The sequence below is a fragment of the Schistocerca serialis genome, unplaced genomic scaffold (assembly GCF_023864345.2).
Source record: "Schistocerca serialis cubense isolate TAMUIC-IGC-003099 unplaced genomic scaffold, iqSchSeri2.2 HiC_scaffold_1362, whole genome shotgun sequence".
NCBI lineage: Eukaryota > Metazoa > Arthropoda > Insecta > Orthoptera > Acrididae > Schistocerca > Schistocerca serialis.
Window position 1 is genome coordinate 45,768,560 of NW_026047583.1, and position 14,841 is coordinate 45,783,400.

The following is a 14,841-nucleotide window of genomic DNA, read 5'->3' on the forward strand; positions in this document are numbered from 1 at the left end:
CAGACCAGAATGCTAGTCTGTAAGTTTGCTACACAATAAAATAATTATTCTGAGCTACAAGAAAAATGGATTCAAAGAACTAAACAGCTTGAAGAAAAAAAAGGGAAGCTCCCTGAAGCAACGTAGTTTCACGAGTGTGCATACCAGTGGTAAATTATGAGAGTCGCAACTCTCTGAAATGGATACAAAGGCCACCAGATTGCATTAGCTTTGTTTGTGTCTCGGATTGTTACCAAGAATGGTAGGAGCTATAAGAGATGTGAAGAGTGTAAGATGTTGAGTGATCCCTGTGAAGGACACAGATGCCCTGTACTTCTGTGAGTCAGCATTATCAGCACGCAACAAAATTTGAAGGGGCCTAATTGGGTGTCTCCATTTGCCAGGCTGATTGAATTATGCAATATGCAGATTTGTGAGTCATTCAGATGTGGTAGTGGCCCCATGTTGGACTGCTTGGGAACGTAAGGGTGGTGTGCTTGTCAGCAAGCTTCCGGTTTACCGTGTCTGACGAGCCCATGGGAGAATTGCTGTAATGTACGCCGAGCACATAGTAACCCTTTCACACCTGCACCTGTCATGTGACCAGCAGTGAGACATTCTGCAAGACCCGCGATGACAGTTGTCAGTGAGTATGACAACGACATAGGGAGAGGGCGTGTGGGGCAGCATCGGATATGACTTCAGGTCACTCTGACAGCACAGCAGTATGTCATGGACATCCTACATCCTCATTTGCTACCTCCATGTCCAACGGAGTTACAAGAGACAGACCAGTGAAAACATATCCAGTTGTTGACTCACAAAACGGTTTTGAGCTGTGACGCATGTAGTCTTAAGTGAATCATTCATACAAAAAGAAAAGAAGAAGAAGCTAAAGTCAGAATGTGAAAAAATTGGAGAATGGAATAGATATTTGAAGACTTCACACTTGAAACTCCCAGTTTTCCTATTGTGAAAGTGCCTTTGTGACCATATGCATTTCACTGACAATAAACTTTTTTTTTCCCCCTGGGTCTTGGCTCCATATTTTTTCATCCAGTTGAGTCAGAATACTTGCATTGTATTTGTGAGGTATTGTTTCAGTCTTGCAAGCTAATCTAAAATAGAAATCCCTTTTGCATCCTAGAAAACAATGACCACTCTTTCTCTCCGATTAAGTCACCTTGGCTATTTTTGTGCAACTGCTGTTTCATTTCATCCACGGGAACAGATTGGTGCATAGAATCAGTTGTGTGTCAGATTGTCCCAAATTGTTTTTCACATTAGGTTGTAGTCAGGCTTCAACAGACATGCCACTCACTTTCTGGTATGGCCACGGCATCAAATGTTTTGCACATCTTTTTAATTACTGATCTTGCAATATCACACTGTGTTCTTTCTCAGCATTTTCATATTTGATTGTAATTCTAGGAAGTTGTTCATGAGTCATCTTACAGAGACATATGCTACATATGAATTCAGCCACCCATTCCTTAACTGTTGACTATGAAGGAACTCCCCCCATGAACCATGGACCTTGCCATTGGTGGGGAGGCTTGCATGCCTCAGCGAGACAGATGGCCGTACCGTAGGTGCAACCACAACGGAGGGGTATCTGTTGAGAGGCCAGACAAACATGTGGTTCCTGAAGAGGGGCAGCAGCCTTTTCAGTAGTTGCAGGGGCAACAGTCTGGATGATTGACTGATCTGGCCTTGTAACATTAACCAAAATGGCCTTGCTGTGCTGGTACTGCGAACGGCTGAAAGCAAGGGGAAACTACAGCCGTAATTTTTCCCGAGTACATGCAGCTCTACAACTTGACTAGAAGAAGAGATCGGTTGGTAGGACATGTTTTGAGGCATCAAGGGATCACAAATTTAGCATTGGAGGGCAGCGTGGAGGGTAAAAATTGTAGAGGGAGTCCAAGAGATGAATACACTAAGCAGATTCAGAAGGATGTAGGTTGCAGTAGGTACTGGGAGATGAAGAAGCTTGCACAGGATAGAGTAGCATGGAGAGCTGCATCAAACCAGTCTCAGGACTGAAGACCACAACAACAACAACATGAAGGAACTGACTCCTAATAAGTAAGATGATGCCTGTAGAAAAGTACAACAAAACAGTAATCTCAAAAAAGGACAGGATAGACAGTACATTCTGTAGGACATATTAAAAGTGATTGGTAAAAGAGACTTGGCATGTTAAATGCAGCTTTTGATTACATGATAATTGAATTGGATAGATAAACAATCTACTTGCTAAGTGGCGGCAGAACACACACATAAAAGAAGATTATAATTAGGCAAGCTTTCAGAGCCAGTAGCTCATTCTTCAGGCAGAAGGGTTGAAGTGGAAGGAAGAGGGGTGAAGGATAGGTCTAGGAAAAATTGTAGATTTTGAGAAAGTTACCCAGAACTGCAGATCAGGGGAGACTTTCCAGATGGGATGAGAAGGAAAGACTGATTCCACATCTACATACATACTCCACTAGCCACCATATGGTGCATGGCAGAAGGTACCCTGTCTCACTACAATAGTCTGAATAAAATTACTTGATAGTTGACATCAATCACTTGCCGCAACAATGTTGCCACATTGGCTACCAGCTACCGTTTGGTTACAGTTGACAACAAACAAGCGGCTCACTTCACAAATTATGTTAAACGTTTAACACAGAGCAATTTTTCTAGTGACTGGTGCAAGGTATGTCAGAAATGTTGGATACTCTGTCGACTATTGATTTAAAGTGACCAGTGACTGAACTGGGGAAGACGACCCGTTTTGTATCCCTGACTGTAAACTTGTGTCCTAACCCAGCCGAGAAAATTGTGGTCAGCAGTCTGCAGCAGTACTAATATCATGATCGCTTTGTTCATGGCGATTAAAGCTAACGCTTAAGGGTAAACTCAAGACAACAAAAACTCAATTTCAGGGCTGAAAGCAAATTAAAATTTCTCCGTTTCATTTGTTACCTGTAACTATCCTTACTCTAGCTGCACATGCTGCCATGTTAGAAACCAGTGAACAGTCCATGTGGGCACTTGTTCGTGGATTATAGATGACTGAGGCAGATTCCAAATGAAGAAATAGTGACAGGAAGAAAAATAAGACCAAATAGAACAGTCAAAACAATGATGAAAAATGATGCAGCAAAGTATTAAAAATAAAAAAATACATTTAAACCAATTAATTGAATGAAAATAATAATCACACTCTTTTGGTTAGATTTAGAAATAAAAATTTTGCTACATTGATGAGATTCAAACCTACGACATGCTACACATTAGATTAATTTGCCAACCATTGTGCTATGCCACAGCACTGCATGAAGTATTTATATATGTGAATGTAGTGACCCAGTTGCAACTATGAACTGCAACCTTAAAAATTTCAGTTTCACACAATGTAGTGAAAAGCTTATCTAATGTAAGATGATCTCTGTGAATATGATAACTATATGTATGATACTGAATCACACCTTGTGCTGAGTTATTCAGTAGTGTTTGGTTAGTGCTATGAATGAAATGTGTGTCTTTCATTAGCATTGTTAATGTGTGTTGTTTTTGGTGTAGCTATCGCGTGTCATGAAATACATAATAAAAGTGTCGGGCTCGTAATTCGGGATACAAATACATCAAGAAAGAATGCTGAACCAGGAATTGGAAGTGACTGGCCAATTTTGGTGGAGTTTGGCAACAGCAGACAGTTCAAGTGTGACGCTGACTACTCTTATTGGCGTTTGAAGTGCCAACTATCAAGTAATTTTATTTCAACTGTAGTCAGTTCCTTTTCCGTTCCATCTGCCAATCGATTGAGGAAAAAGTGAATGTCTATATGCCTCTCTATGAGTCCTAATTTGTCGTCTCTTATCTTCGTGGTCCTTACGCATAATGTATGTTGGTGCAATCGGAATTGTTCTGCAGTCAGCACAGTGTTCCTCAAAATCCCTCCAGGGATTCCCATTTGAGTTCCAGAAACATCTCCATAATACTTGTATGTTGTTGTTTCGACCTACTGTTAACAAATCTAGTATCCTGCCTCTGAATTACCCCAATGTCTGCTTTAATTCGACCCCTTGTGGATCCCAGACACTAGCATCCTATATGTGATGTCCATCACAGCTGAGCCACACTGTAGTAAAATCCACCCAACAAACGAAAGATGATTATTCGCCCTCCCTACCATGACCCTCACAAGTTTGTTCCATTTCATATCACATTGCAACGTTATGTCCAGATATTGAAACAATGTGACTTCATTCATGACACTACTAATGCTGGATTCTGGCATTATGGATTAGTTTTTCCAACTCATCTGCAGTAACTTATATTTTTCTACATTTAGGGTTAGCTGTCATTTATCACACCAACTGGGAACTTTGCCCAAGTCATCTTTTATCCTCCTAAATCACTCAACGATGACACCTTCCATACACCACAACATCATCAGCAAACAACCACAGATTACTGTCCACTTTGTCCATCAGATCAGTTATGCACATAGAAAATATGAGTAATAGCGCTCCTATCACACATCCCTGGAATGATCCTAATGATACCCTAGTCACTGATGGACACTCACCGTCGGGATAATGTAGTGGGTTCTATTACTTCAGAAGTCTTTGAGCCACTCACATGTCTGGGAACCTATTCCATGTGCTTGTACCTTTGTTAAAAGTCTGCAGTGAGGCACTATGTCAAATGCTTCTCGGAAATCAAGAAATATGGAATCTGGGTTTGTGAATTTTGTGATGGCAAAGTTAGAGGAGCAATGCATCTGCATTAAATTTTGCGTGAAACTCAAGAAAACCTTTACACAGACACACCAAATGATGCTGGGAGCCTATAGCGATGAGTGCTTAAGCCATACTTGGTGTTATGTATTATTCACACGTTTTAAAATGGCTTTACAAAAGTCAAAAATAATCCTTGTTCAGGACGCTCTTAGATGTCCCCTGATGACGCTTGTGTCAGGAACGTCAAAGAAATTGTGTGTGGCAGTCGAAGATACACTGTCTGAGAGATTGTAGAAGTATGTAACATTTCAATTGGATCATGTTATGAAATGACACAGCATCTTGGAATGCATTGTGTTGCCGCCAAGTTCATTCCACGGCTCATGAGTCAAGACCAAAAAAACTTTTGGATCTCACAAATGAGAATGAGATGTTCCTTGCGAGAATAGTATGACCCCTGCAGACTTCTTTTTATTTCCAAAGTTGAAAAGGATGAAGTTCTGCAATGGTAGATGAGATAAAAGAAAATTCGCAGACGGCACTTTATGCGACCCAGCAAGAGGTGTGTCAAGACTGCTCCTGGAAGTGGAAATGATATTGGGAGCAGTGTATCAATTGTGGAGGAGAGTAATTCGAAGGAGACAATCCATAGTAATTAAAAGATAAGCATAGAAAATTTTGTGGACAAAGTTTTGGAATTTTTTGAACAGACGTCGTATGACAAAAGGGCATGCTGAGTTGCATATGAGCGATGCTTTGTACTGATTTGTGGACATGAACTTACTGGTCTCTATGAAACTGATTAGATTCAAACCCAGAATATGTTCAAGAATTCTGCAGCAAACTGATGTTACGGGTATTGGTCTGTAATTTCGCGGGTCTGTTCTTTCGCCCTTCGTATATACAGGAGACGCCTCTGTATTTTTTTCCCCAGTTGCTAGGTCTTTCTGCTGGGTGAGAGATTCACAATAAATACAAGCTAAGTAAGGGTCCAGTGCCATATAGCACTCTTTGTAAAACCAAATTGAGATTCCATCTGCAACTGGCGACTTATTTGTTTTTAATTATTTCAGGCGTCGGGGATGCTTACAAGGGTGGTTTGAAAAGTTCTTGAAACAGAATAGAAAAAATGTACTTATGTCACTGAAACTTTTTTGTTTTTCAATGTACCCTGCTTGTAGATTAATTCACTTGGTCCAACAGTGTTCCAATACCTCGATCCCATCTCGACAATGATTTTCCTCCAGGCCTATAAAATAGTTGTCAACTCAGGCTATCAATTCTTCATTTAAGTGAATCTTCATCCACAAAGAAAAATTTTAAGTTTAGGGAAGAGGCACGTGTGGCAACAATTCATACCTTAATTTGTGTAATTTTACCATGGCGATGGTACATGCATGCGAGCGTGCATTTGCTTGATGCTAGACGACTTTCTTCCTTATTAAACCTGGCCTTTTTCGCATATCATTTGTTGCAATTTGTCCAGAAGGTTAGCATAGTATTCTCCAGTAATTGTTTGCCCAGTGGGGAGATATTGTACAAACAGAATCCCCTTCTCATCCCAGAACACTGATGCCATGCCCTTCCCCGCTGAAGGAATTTGGTGGCGCATCCCAGAACACTGACGCCATGTCCTTCCCCGCTGAAGGAGTTTGGCGGCGGAGATTCAGCATTATTTCTACTGCCTTGATTATTGCTTTGTCTCTGGGGTATAGTAGTAAACCAAAGTTTCCTCGTGGTCACAAACCAGGACAAAAGATCTTGTTTGTTTCTCCTAAAACAGGCCAAACATCGTTGTGATATGTCCATTCTCATGCGTTTTTGACACAGCGTCAAGAGTCGCGGCACCCATCTTGTGAATACCTTTCAGATGACATCTGGCAAGCGTGAGCAATTTCATGCACTCTAAATTGGTGATCCTCCTTGATCATTATGCGGACTTTTGCAATGATTTCTAGAGTAGTGACACGTTTTGGCTGACCTATTCATGGATGATCATCATCTAAGCTCTCCTGACCAAATTGAAATTCATTTATCCACTTGGCAACAGTTGAAGACAAAGGAGCAGAGTCCCCTGGTGTTTTCTGGAAATCGGCATGAATGTCCTTCACTTTCATACCTTTCTTTATGAAGTATTTAATCACTGCTTGAATCTCGACCCGACCCCCCGTCCCGTACCGTCGCGTCTTTGCAGATCACTGCACAGGAACAACAACAGAGCCGTGTCACTGCCACAGCTCTCTTCCAAGAGCACTGACATGGGACGGGTTTACAGGCAACAGTCCAACGAATATCATGTGAACAACTTGTGCTAGTGCTGGCCTCTTGTGGTGATTGTTGTTAGGTGTCTTTGTGCTATTGTCAAATGACGGTATGTTTATATGATTCTCTTGCATGAATGATTTCTTAAATGCAAAATTTAAAACATTTATCTCCTACTGCCACACCAGACTGGTCAAGTGACTTGATGGAATTCTTTGACTCATTTAGTGATTTTACATAGGACAATAAATTCCCCTGCTTCTCAGCCAGATCTTTTGCTGAGGTATGACAGTGGTAGTAACCTTTCCTTGTTGCCATTTGGCATTCTCTTTTGAACCAAGAGTGCAGTAGCTTTTCCTTCCTCAGTATTTTCCAAATTTCGTTGTTAAACCGCAGTGGCTCTTTTGCATCCTTAATTCGTTTACTAGGTACAGACTTGTTGAGAGTGCAATTCACGATCTGTTTAAGCTTTGACCATAATCTCTCTACGTCCATCTTAATGGAACTAAGTGATGTCAGTTCTGTCTAAGTAAGATGCTAACATCTGCTTATCTGCTCTTTCTGGCATGAACATTTTCCTAGCCTTCTTGACTGATTTATTAATTTTTGTAACCTTAGTTGTTATGATGTTATCATGATTATTAATCCCCATCTCTATGCTGAAGTCATTGATGATATCTGGCCTGTTTGTAACTACAAGGTCTAAGATATTTCCATTGCATGTGGCATGGCAAACTAGGTGCTCAAGACAATTTTCGAAAACCACATTCAAAAGTGCTTCACAAGATTGACTGCACCCCCTGCAATGAAGCCATAGGCTACCATCTATACTCAGTAGACTAAATTCACCTCCAACTAGTATTGCATGATCTAGGTATTTACGTGCTACTGTCTGTAGACTTTCTGTGAATGGCTCCAAAACTGTCATAGCAGAACTGGGTGGCTGATTATCCATTAATTAACGTGATTTCACCTAGACTTGTTATACGCAACCAGATAACTTCACTGTCACAATCAGCTTTGACCTCAATAGAGACAATGGACACTCCCTCTCCTACAGTGTCTAACCTGCCTTTCTGATATATATTCCATTAATCACTAAATATGTCAGAGCTTTCTGCTCTCGGTTTCAGCCATCTCTCAGTCTCTGAGAATAATTTGAGTGCGATACTTTCCTGGATGGCAGTAAATTCGGAAACTGTGTTACAAGTACATTGACAACTGATAAAATTTTGACAATCTACACTGGAGTGAATTCAAAAGATAAACCTCAACCAACATTGAATGTATCTTGGTGATAAAGAGCCCAAATAAATAAATTGATGATTTTATTCCATTTCATCTGATTGAATGAAACACACACAGCATAACTACTCAGAAAACAACTATAGTGCTGATTACATTTACTATCATACATGTAGCACTCTGAGAACATTTCACCTTGTCATAGTAGTCCTGTGTTTTGGAACTAGGCAGTGCTTCATTTCACAAAGCGAAAGGAATAGCTTGTGTAAAAAACAAAAGAAGGGGAAATAGTGGTTGCTGGTGTTTTTAACATTATCATTCAATTTAGTTCCTATTGTGAACTTTGCAGCTAGGATATGTAAATGCTCTGAGACTGCTATTGATAATATCTTTATGAACAAATCTAGGGGAAAGACGTCATATCACAAAACCAATAGTAAATGGACTATCTGATCACGACGTGCAGCATCTTGTGTTAAATGTTGAAACTTGTCAGGATAAAAAAATATTAAATCTGAGTACAGGAGGATAATAAATAAGCCAGAAATTGAGGAATTCAGGAAATTGCTCAAAGACATGAACTGGAGAGATGTTTACCTGACTCAAATGGAAAATGCAAAGCATTTATTAATAAAGTTACCTCCTCTTTTGAAAATTGTTTTCCCCTAAAGGTAACTCAGATCACACAGAAGTCAAAAGATAAACCATGGATTATACAAGGAATAAAGATATCATGTGGGGCAAAAAGGAGACTGTATCTACTATCTAGGAACGTTTCTGATATTAGAATTGTAATGCATTACAAAGAATACTGCAAAATATTGAATCAAGTAATCCAGAAATCGAAGTAGCTTTATTAAGAGAAAATGATAATTGTATCGGGCAACAAAATAAGAACTGTTTCAGATATAGTGAAGACAGAGAGAAGTGGGGCCAAAAAGGAAGTGGAACAGATAGCTCTAAAAGTAAATGAGACTTTGGTAACAAGTGCATGTAGTGTTGTAAATCTCTTAAGCAAGACTTAATTTTTGTTACTGACGGCTCGGGGTTATCAGGTTCGGTGAATGGTGCAATGGAGTATCTGGGACCAGTCTTTGAAGAACATCGTGTAGAACCTATTCGAGGAACTTTGAATTCCAACCATTGCTTCTCAGTATACTTACTCCTTAATGAAATTTGTTGCAAGTTATATATCTATATTTCCAACAAGTAGCTCAATACATATTATCAATACTAGGAATAAGAAAAATCTACATAAAGACCTAAAATCACTTATGTTGGTCCAAAAGGGGGTCCAATATTCAGGAACACACATTTTCAATAAATTACCAGCAACCATTAAAAACTTGGTTTCAGATAAAGCACAGTTTAAACAGAGTTTGAATGACTTTTTGATAGGCAATGCCTTCTACTCTATAGATGAATATCCTAACAGAGACTGTTAGGCCAGCTTAAGTAAAAATATGTTAGATATAAGTTTTGACAGCACTTGGTTGCAACAGTCAATATTAAGTATTTTGTGTATGATAAATTTATTAATAGTGCATAACAATGTTTCATTCTGACAGCGTATTAATTCTGTAAATATTAGCTTTTCCAGTTTATTGTATTGTATTCACCTATTTTGACAATCTCATGACAAATGATCAGGGTAGTATTCATTATATTAAAATGTTTTGTGTTATACATTCTGACATGTTCCACACCCTCGAGAATCATCTCATTTTTTCGGTGTATGTAATGAAAACTGAATCAAATCAAATCCAATCACCATCTCTCATCATGTAATAACTTCACTTCTTCTTCTTCCCTTGTCGTCTCCTGTTTTTCCAGTACTCGTCCATCTCCTCCTCATGTTTTTCCCCCTTTATTCTATTCGTGTTGTTCTCAATCCCCTATTTCTTCTGCATTGAAAGCCTTTTATTTTTATTTACTTATTTTTTTATTGAGGTGAGTCTCTACGGACTGCGTGGTAACAACCGACTTCACTCTAGTGTCCAGGTCTTGTTCTTGCTCCAGCTTTGACTTCCTGCCAGTATCTTCTGAGCCCCTGCAAGAAGTGCCTTTTTATGCTCTTCAGATAATGGTCCTCACTGTCTTTCGGATGTTGATGCCATGTTAAAACCTTGGTAGTTGGTCACCAATCTTCTAAATTTGTTCCTTTCAGGAATTTCTCTCTGAGATACCAATCTGCTTAAGATCTTTTTCACATTCTTTGAACCATCTCGGCCTCGTTTTCTTAGATGGGATGAAACTCCATATTCTTTTTGTTAGTCGATCACCGTCCATTTTCATGAGATACCATAAAATAACAATCATTTCTTCGTAATGGATGCTGTGATAGGTTCTGTCTTGCTGCACGAGTCCTCATTTGCTCTCATTCGCCATTGTCCATCGACCCATCTATTACCTTAGGATTTTCCTTAATATCCTACACTCACGCTTTTCCAGCCGCTCAGCTTACCTTGTCTATTCGTGGTCAAAGATTTGGATGCTTATAAGCCCTCAGGTTTTACAACTGTATTATAATGTTGGAACTTGGCCCATATACTCATAGACTTTTTGTTATAAGTATTCTTTGTCAGTTGGTATGCTTGGTCTAACTTCCTCATCCCGACAATTGCTTCTTCTTTTAATCCATTCTCCAGGTGGATGACTTCACCGAGATACCTGAAATTCTTAACTCATCCAATTTTTTCCCAGGTTGGTTATCATCCATTCAGGTCCATCACAGATGTTCGTCATATGTTTTGTCTTTTGAATAGAGATCTGGAGTCTAACTTTTTTCAGCAATTTCTGACAGCCTATTTATCTTGTTGACTGCTGACTCTATGTTGTTAGCAAAAATGGCTAGGTCAGCCGCAAAATCTAAGCAGCCAATGCACACCCCTTTGTTCTTAGGACGAAGTCTGAACCACTCTTCATTTGTTTCTCCTTGGGCTAATAACTTTCTCCACTCTTGAATGACCTTTTCCAAGACACAATTGAAAAGGTTCAGATACCTCACCCATAAATTTAATTTTTGACACTGTGTTAGTAAGAGTTTGTTTGATCAGCTTTCTTGATGTATTATCCACCCCAAACTTTTCCAAAATATTCATTACTGCCTGTCAGTCGATGGAGTCATATACTTTCTGAAAATCAACAAATATGACCACATAGTTATTTTTCCAATTTTTTTTGTACCTGATCATGTTCTTCAAGTTAAAGATCTGTTCTGCGCAAGAATCGCCCTTTCGGAAACCAGCTTGATAGTCCCCAATCAGTTGGTTACAATGATCTTCTATTCTATTCTGTATCACTTTGGAGAGAATCTTATATGGAACAGATACTAATGAGGTACCCTTATAGTTATTGACATTCTATTTATCACCTTTTTTGTGTATACGATGGATTAAAGCTGACTGCCATTCAGTTGGTATCATCCCAGCTCTCCAGATCTCCTCAAAAAGTTGGACTAGTATATCTAGAGTTTCATTATTTGCCAGCTTCAGTAGTTCCACCACTATTGAATCCTCTCCAGCTGCCTTATTATTCTTAAAGTTGTTGATGATCTCTTTGGTCTCCTCTTTACTAGATGGAGATGAGGGGTAGTTTGTGGATTGGGGCACATACAGGGAATCTTTCTTTCGGTTCATCACAATTAAGTAGGTTTTCAAAGTAACGAGACATTATCTTGCAGTTCTCTTTGTTGGTCAGGCCGAGTGTGGTGTGCGTACTGTAAGACCTTCAGTACACACACCATCAGATTATTTGACTTGTTGCTCTAACGAAGTAAGCGAGTGTCAGCAATATGTCTCGTGGTCTTATCATGGCATGTTTATCTTCTGCCATTAGGTCAGACGATAGAAATGCCACTTGCACACTTAGAGTAGCAGATTGATGGTGACCAACTTTAAATAGAACTTGATTAATTTTCACACACATTTATTAAAATAATAACAAATATAAAAATTATTTAACTTGGTTCTGGATGCTATTTACAATTGACAATCTGAAGTTCCTTTGGTATTGGTACGTTAATCTTATTCTTACATATATCTCGGATACTTGACAAAAGTGTCTATACATTTATCTTCATGGCTATGTACAGGAATATGGTAATCTTATTAGGCGCAGACTGGATCTTGACTATGGACTGGCACAGACAATTGTAGAACTCGTACAGACTGGTACAGACTAATGCAGACTGGTACAGACTAATGCAGACTGGTGCAGACAAATGCAGACTGACTGATCGAAGATCTTTACACCCGTTATAATACCTCGCACGTTCATGTATCACTGCGTGAGTGTGATGCGCGAGGAGAAAGTGTTCTATGTTAGCAGCAATCTCATTGGCTGCGTTACATATTAATACGCGGATCGGCGGAAGCAGAATTTGGTCCGTCTCTATGGCAGCGCCATCTCGTAGTGGGGAGATGGACGAGTGCTGCGCCTGCGCTGTTGTGCTTAGCGGGGCGCACTCTAGTGGGAAATTTGTGTACGCGCTGAATACGCGGAACTATGTACACAACACTGAGCTTTCCATTTTCGTCTCTAAAACAAAAACTAGGGGCTTGGTATCCTTTCAAATTCGATTTGAACGTCTGATAGAAGTCTCTGACATTGTTTATCTGGAAACGCTGATCGATCTGTTCTAACTGCTGTTTCTCATGCAGTAGAGTTCTGGCTGCATATTTTCGAACTTCATGGAATACATCAAAATCATCAGGTCTCCTGGTAGAGTTCCACTTTTTCCATGCACTTGCTGTTTGGCCCACCACCTCACCACAAACCTCATTCCACCATGTATGATTCCTCTTTTTAGCTGGCAGGATTTTAGTATTAGCTGCTTGTTGGATCATGGAGTCAATGTCTGCCCATTTATGGGATTCAACTGTCAGTTACTGGTGGCATTGTTCCAATATGTTTTGATTGATTTTGAGCTTCGCAATATCATATTTATGAATTTTATTTCCAGTTTTCACGGTCTTATTGAGAGGGATGAAATTAATTTTGATCTTGGAGAGGTGATGATCCTTTTAAATTCAGTATTTTATCTGTAAAAAGGTTTCTTTCTATTATTTCTGATTGTTTGATGTTGTTTCTTTCTTATTTCTGTAATCCATGCTATCATTGATTCCTTCTTCCAGAACTACTCATTCAGTAGAGGTCTCTAAAAAAAGATTAATCTTCTTTTAGCCATTACTTCTGATATTTTCTCAAAATTTTTGTATATCTCCTCATTACTTCTCATTTTCCAGCCATCTGTAGCTTGTATTGCAACCATTATTTTCTAATAATGCTCCTTTGTGGAACCTCTGTTCTGTCCAGCTTATAGTTCATCATTAGGCATCCTCATCCATGTAAACATCCTGGTCATACCACTGTGGGATAGTGTTTAAATTTGTTTTTTTTAGTTGTACATTTCTTCTTGTAAATATCCTTTGTCAAACGATTTGCTCTCTCCAGTTTGCTGACTCTTGCATCTACTGTTAATTCTTCTAGTCCATTTTGTTGTACAGTTTGTCCAATATATTTAAATTTACTTACTAATGCTATTTTACATTTTTGTTTTTCTAAGAATGTTGATGCATTGTTTGAAATTGTCATCAATGTTGTTTTTTTGGCTGAAATTTTGGGACCAGCTCTCTTTGCTATTTCTTCCAAAAGATTTGTTTTAATAACTGTCTGTCAGATTTTTTGAAAGTATATCAGAATCATCTGCAGAAGCCAGGCAGTTTACCTTAATTCCATTTGTTTTTCGTCCTAAAACTATTGGTTCAATTTTGTGATTTTTTTCTCCAAATTCCAATAACTTTCTATTTTTTCTAGAATGTAGTGTTACAGTAAAGGTGATAAACTGTCCCCTTGTCTAACACCAGTTTTTATTTCAAATGGTTGAGATACTTCTCCCATAAATTTAGCTTCAGTCACCCTATTTGCTAGTGTTTTGAGGATTATGTTTGCTTTAACACAAAATTCTTTGATGATTTTACCCATAATTTCTCTGCCTACCAAATCAAATGTTTTCTTGAAACCAATACGTGATACTATTATTGGTTTGGTGATTAACAGTCTGTGGAGAATTATCAATTTTCTAATAAACATCTGTTCTGTGCAGGGTCTTCCCTTTCTAGAGCTCCTTGAGATTCTCCCAGTTATTTGTCTAAAGTTTCTACAACTCTGTCCAGAGAATTTTTGATAATATTTTGTATACCACTGGCAGAAGTCAGGCATCTCTGCAATTGTTGACATTTTGTGTGTCCCCTTTTTTTCATAGCTGTGGATTAATGCTTTCAATAATCTCTTCAGCTTTCCAAATGTTCTCAAACAGCAGTTGTAGATCATTTGTGTGTTCTGACTATTTCAATAATTTTGCTGTAGTGGAGTCTTCATTTGTTGCTTTGAAGTTTTGGAATGATTTGATGGCTTCATGAATTTATTGTTCTGTTAGTGGAAAATCGTCCTCCAGATGTTGTGGGACTGCTATTATATATTGCTACAATGTGCTGTTATTGTTATTGTTGTTGTTGTTGTTGTTGTTTGGTTGCCTGTTCTTCAGCACTATCTTTCTGTTTCGTTTATCTATTTGCCGCCATTTTAGCCCATTTACCGGTATTTTCAGCTTGTTCTT

The 14,841-nt window shown here is 38.9% G+C and overlaps 1 protein-coding gene across 8 annotated transcripts in view; it reads left to right on the plus strand.

The window, feature by feature from the left end:
- Window positions 1–14,841, plus strand: part of LOC126440335 (molybdenum cofactor biosynthesis protein 1-like) — a 370,799-nt gene that overhangs the window by 179,013 nt on the left and 176,945 nt on the right. The gene's annotated exons all lie outside the window — the stretch shown is intronic.